Raw genomic sequence first — 6,120 nt, 5'->3', positions numbered from 1 at the left:
TTAAACCAAAACCAAAGTTGTTTGAGAAGGCTGGCCCATGTGTTGATATGTAATTATCATCTCCCCCAAACCACAACGCTGTAAAAAAAAAGAAAAAAAAAAAAGAAAGAAAAAAAAAAGAAGCCTTGCAAGAAAAAAAAAGATTTGGAAGTTTTTTTTAAACATGATGGAACAAAGCAAGTTTTATTACATTTTGCAGAGTTCTGATGGAATTAGAAAATGCTGTTCAAAATGAACTAAAATAAGATTTTATTTGGAATAAAATGACTTCTCCAGACGGTGTTGTTGTCCTGAGCGTGCAGGTGTCATGAAAGGAGCAGACTGTGAAAAAACTCTCTCACACGCTCTCTATCTCTCTCTTCCTCTTTCTCTTTATCTCCTTCACTGTCTCTCTTTATCTCTCTCTTCCTCTCTCTCTTGATCTCCTTCACTGTCTCTCTCTATCTCTCTCTTCCTCTTTCTCTTTATCTCCTTCACTGTCTCTATCCATCCATCCCTCTCTCTATCTCTCTCTCTTCCTCTCTCTCTATCTCCTTCACTGTCTCTATCTCTCTCCTCTATCTTCTTTACTGTCTCTCTTTGATTCATCCCTCACTAATTGCCATCTGATTATGAGTGTGAATTGGCTTGGAAATGAAATGCACCAGCAAACAACAGATTAGATGGATGACAAATGCTCATTGGGTTTGTGTTAAATAAGACTAGTCACTGAGTTGAACATATTTACTCTAGGCTGATACTTTCTCTATTCAGAAAGCTTTTAATGTCTCTACCGGCCACGAGACTGCATACCACTCTGTAGGATCACCTAATTATACTGTACATTATTTGAGATTTCCTAAACCATAACATTTATTGGAAGACTTGGAAGTTTATACTTGTCTCCATTTATGTAGAAATAAAAGATATGTATGAGATGATTGCATAAATAATGTATCAACTAAATAGTGACACTGATAACTTTGAGAAATGATTAAAAGTAAAGGAAAACCTTGAGCATATGGGATTTGAAAGAGGTTTTAAAAATATTCAATTGATCTGAAATGCTTTTATGTACAAAGAGAATGCAATTAAGGGATTGCTACTTAGGTGACACAGTCCTTTGTCAGACTACTTTTGATTCTCATCTGTTGGTGGTTATTCTAGTTTCAATGGGCTTTCAGCCACAGGAGACCTGCTTTGCAGAGTTTCTGCCATTTAAAGCAATTAGCTCCATTCATCGTGAACAACATTTGTGAGGAAACCAGTTGGGGTCTTTGAGCATATTGAAATTTAATTTAGGCATGTCTAACACTTTAGGTAACAAAAGGAAATATAAAATGAACTCCTCGTCTAAGTTTTGCTAAACGGTTTCTTTCATGTTACAAACCTCAAAACTTTTACAACTATGTTTTTCCAGAGTTGAAAAGACACCAAGTAATTAAAGAGAACAAACATCAATGTCTTCCAGAATGGTTCACCATAAAGTCTTGCTCTAAAAACTCCCAAAATAAAAGTTCATATCATGCCCTCCGCAAGATCTTGCTATAACGCGATGGTGTTTTCAAAACAGATAAGATGAATTCCCTCCAAGGGTTCCAATCCCTGGCTCTGTCTGTCACTTTCTTTGGATGACTTGAACATAATGACATCACATGTTTGGGTGATGTTGCCAGAAGGGAACTGTGGTTCTGTCCGCAGTGGAACCACTCCACGAGTCTGGAACATGTTACACAGCCAGCCTCTCCTGCGTCTCACACCACTGAGCTGTAGACCTCCCTCAGCAAGAATACACACACCCACACTGTTTACCTCAAACCTGTTCTCCAAATATAAACACAATCAGGGGTTGCAGGTCTCCTTACCACATCAACAAACTGGAGATCAACACAGTCAGAGAGCTACGACTTGTGCACGGTGCCCAAATGAGCCAATCAGCGTAACCATAATAAAGGGTGTAAGGTTTTTAATGGTGGTCATTATCATAGTGGAGGTTTTTACAGGTGCACACACACAGAGCACTTGTGTTGGGGTGTAGAGCAGGCTGGCTGCAGCCAGTGTGTGAATGGGACTGTCTGTCAAGGTTAGGGGAAAGGCATGGAACAATTGCCAAATCATCATAAAGTTTTAATGTTTCTCCACCTGCATGGCTGTGGCATTTACAGCTGCACGTGGAGAACACATGTATACTGACCTTTTCCATTTCATACAGGACTCACACAACTTCCATTCAAAACACCCTGTCTTCAATTTCCTCTTTGGTTGCATGGGTGTACCTTAGGATTCTGGGAAAAGTGGGACATTCTCGAGACACTATATTCCAGCCGGAAGCAGACCAGCGACATAATTTGCTAACAAATAAATCAAGTGTGCAATGTGCATTAATTAGAAATTCATTAAAAATTCAGACTCACCGGCAGGTGTGCAAATAAAGGATTAGCAAGACATCAATTACACCACATAAGAGTACCTTTTAATTGCAGCTCCTGGATTGATTTACAGAAGGAGACAATCAGGCTCTGTGCAAGACGGCTGATTGCTCATTTTCTGGAAAAATAATGAGGAAAAGACCTCAGCAGGCAACACTGTGTCCCCCATCTGCAGTCTCTACCACACACACACACACACACACACACACGCACACACACACGCACACAGGTTCACACACGCATGCAGGTCTGAATTCCAGTGTGCCTGGGTTGGTAGAGAACTTAAGCACCAAATGTTAAGCTGCCATGACTCACGTTTGTGAATTCTCCCTGCTGCACAATGTTCATGATTACTGCATTATGGCATCTGCTTAATTAGCTGCGCTTGTGTCATGTGCTGCACACAAGGGGGTGTTGGAGCGACGCCCTTCTCCCCTTCTCACTCAGCACCTGCCTTTTTCTCAGCACTTTTCCTGACAGCCTACTTTACTCATTATTATCACACAGATACATTCACACGTAAAAACTGTTAAAGGCAATTAAACCACAACCGTTTTTAAACATGTTATACCAATACAAGTTGAATTCACGAAGAGCATCATTTAACGCCAGCACAGTTTCAGTGGTCACTGGAAGAAGCCTGATTAAAGAACAGTGCATCAAAGTGACAGGGGTTTGGACCATTGGACATCACAGAACATTGTAACCTACGTCTGTAATCCAAGTGTCAATGGCCTGTAGAATATCCATGATTACACCAGGGCTGGTGATCCTTTCCACAGACCTCTGCACTCTCTCACCAAACGCCTGGCAGATCATGTTGACACCAAGAAGTTGCCTCTGGTAGGGTTTCCCCAGTCCAGAGATGGGGGATCTGATTACAGAGGTCTCTAACCCAGACAAGGAACTGACACAAGAACGTGTAACACAGGAGCGTGCAAGGCCATCCAGGTCACTTGTCTCTCTATGTGAGCGCGTTAGAGAAGGAATGTACAGTAATGAGTGTTCTGGAGAAACAGACAACTGAGATAATACTCATGACTGTGTGGGCGTGCACTCAAAAAGCCTGTTGGATCATTGCAAGGATACCTTCTGTTTACAGCAAACAAAATGTATGTTGACACACACGTTATAAGTCATTTACATAAGATCTGAAAGTGTCAGAACCCCAGTGTTAGACGGCAGTAGCATGTACAGTAGTTGAATGAAAGATTGATTTATACACAGTATTACTAACAGAAGGTACTCTAGTAGTTTACTGTATGCGCCAGCTCCAGTACGCATGGCCAACCTTTTGCATGCTCTACCTACAAACACCCAGGGCCAAGAAATGCATAACTGAAATAAATGGCTACAGATGCATAAACTTGCCCTGAAAGAGGTTTGCTTATTCTGTGATCTCATTCTTAAATGAAACCAATTTGCCCAGAAATTGGTTCTAAGGTCCTACATGCAGAGCTCTGTACATCAGCTTTGCCACACACGCACACCCACACACACACGTATACACATATACACATAAACACATATACGCACATGTGTACACACAAACACACGCATACACTTCCACCGTCGCTCTCCCTCCGCCCCTTCAGTTGCTGCAAATCATGTTTGACTTTGAAGTGCTAATTTTGGAAGTTTAGCCAATTTTTATTTGCCGCTTTGAAATGTATCCCCTAAGCTGCTGCACCAGCAATGAAATATCCAGACCTTTACAATGAGGGATAAGTGACCAAAATGAGAAGCGCCTGGTTTTCTCCTCTACATTATATAACTGTGAATAATCCGCACATTGCATTTCTCCTATGGCATTACTGACTCAATTTATTTTCAAAAACGAAATACAGACTCTCTCGTTTTACTCATATGCTACTTTCCACAGCCCACTGCAACATGTTTCTAAAGCTGATAAAGAAAAAAAAATCTCCAATATTTTTCCTGAGCACAAATTATGATAAAAAAATCCTTCAATTAAACATAGAGAGTTCACCATGTATTTTATTTATAATGGGGAAATAAGTCTCTGAATAGACCATATTTGTGAAATTATTATTTTGTCTTCTGGCGAATAAGCGTAAAAGATTAATAAGACACATCAGGAATTGGAATGCAATTGGTCCAGGCCCTTGGGGGGAACCTTGGTACTGAGGGTCCAGGGGACAGGTGAGTGTTAATCATGGACGGACTCTAGGGTGCCTATGTGTTCCAATCAAGGATATCAGTGCTATTGTAGTTGGGAAAATGTCATTACAGTAATCAGCTTTGAGGTGCAGGCCTTCGTTGTATGGAAAACAGATCTAAACAATGAAACATAGACCTGGGTAATGAAGGAGCCTCCGATTGCTCTTCACTAGTGATGCACAGATGACCTCAATCACAATCCCTTTTTTTCTCCCTTTTTCAGCAGAAGGCGGGTAATTATCTAGTCAAATAAGTTGATCAGATTGGAACCTCACAAACAGTCCCAGCTAATAACATGGCAGGAAAGAGCTGGAGGGAGAAAAGATTTTGAATTTGCACCCCACCCCCACTTCCCCCTCCCCTCCACAGCCCCTCTCTGCTTTGCCACAGCCCTGGACTTGGCAATAAATTGCTTGGGTAATCAGCTTTTTGAAAAGCTTATTTACTGCTTGTTCTCTGTTTATTGTGGTTCTCCGAATGAAATATAAAATTGGATTTCATTAGATGTGCAATTTTCTCTTCTCGTAAAGAAAGGAAGAGAGAAAGAGAGGGAGAGAGAGAGCGACAGAGAGAGAGAGAGAGAAAGCATATCACCTTGTTGAGTAGAGAGAATGGATCCAGTCTGAGTGTGTATTATTGTTGACTGAGTCTCTGTGTTTGGGTGCTGACCCTCTCCTTGTGCCCCTAACAGAGAGGACCTCCATAGTGAGATGAGCCTGTGGAGAGAGGGACAGTCGACAACACAGACCTGAGAGCGTTGCCGCCTAGTGCGGCCAGTCGGTGAAAGATTGCTCAGACAGTGTGGTGAGGTGTTAGTGTGTCGTTCTGGGCTCGCTCCCTAGGTGTGAATAAGTGTGCATAGAGTAATTGCACAATGATTGACTGAGCGCAGCGTCGATGCAATATCCTTTAACCACAGCTGTACTTAACTAAATGCGACATCGAACAGAAATACAGAGTTGCAAAGCTTGAGGGGCACCAGTGAGAAGAATGATATATTCTTTTTTCGCCATGACATGTCTGGTAGCTTTATGTTTTTGCATAGCAGCACAGGTTTAGGGTCGTGAGAAGGGAAGAGCAAAACAGCCACCTTTCTTTCACATGAATGACAACAAGGCCATCATACAAGCAAAATTGTTACGAGAGACAAACCACTCCTCAGTACAGAACCCTTGTCAACCTTCACACCCCCAGATGGATCTCACTGCATTTCATTCCATTAAGGATCATTGCAGAATTGCGATACTAAAATGATTTGAGAAGAATGGAGTAGTGATAATGCCAAACATTTTAGAACAGCACCATCTGCAGGTTCGAGGATGTCAAAGGGGGCTTCAGAGGGGAACAAAAACGTTTCTTCACACAGCTGTGGACCACACAAACACACTCTATGAAACTCAACTAAGCCAATAACCTCACATATTCACGTGCAATAAATAACATGACACAGAACACTTTTTCTGCCAGCTAAAGAAATGACAGCCTGAAGTGTTTGTGTGTTTGTGTCCACAGTTAGGGTACGTGGAGGGGC

This window comes from Hypomesus nipponensis, chromosome 19 (assembly GCF_054491055.1).
Source record: "Hypomesus nipponensis isolate SF chromosome 19, ASM5449105v1, whole genome shotgun sequence".
NCBI classification, from domain to species: domain Eukaryota; kingdom Metazoa; phylum Chordata; class Actinopteri; order Osmeriformes; family Osmeridae; genus Hypomesus; species Hypomesus nipponensis.
The sequence above is the reverse complement of the archived record's forward strand: the minus strand, read 5'-3'. Positions refer to the sequence as shown.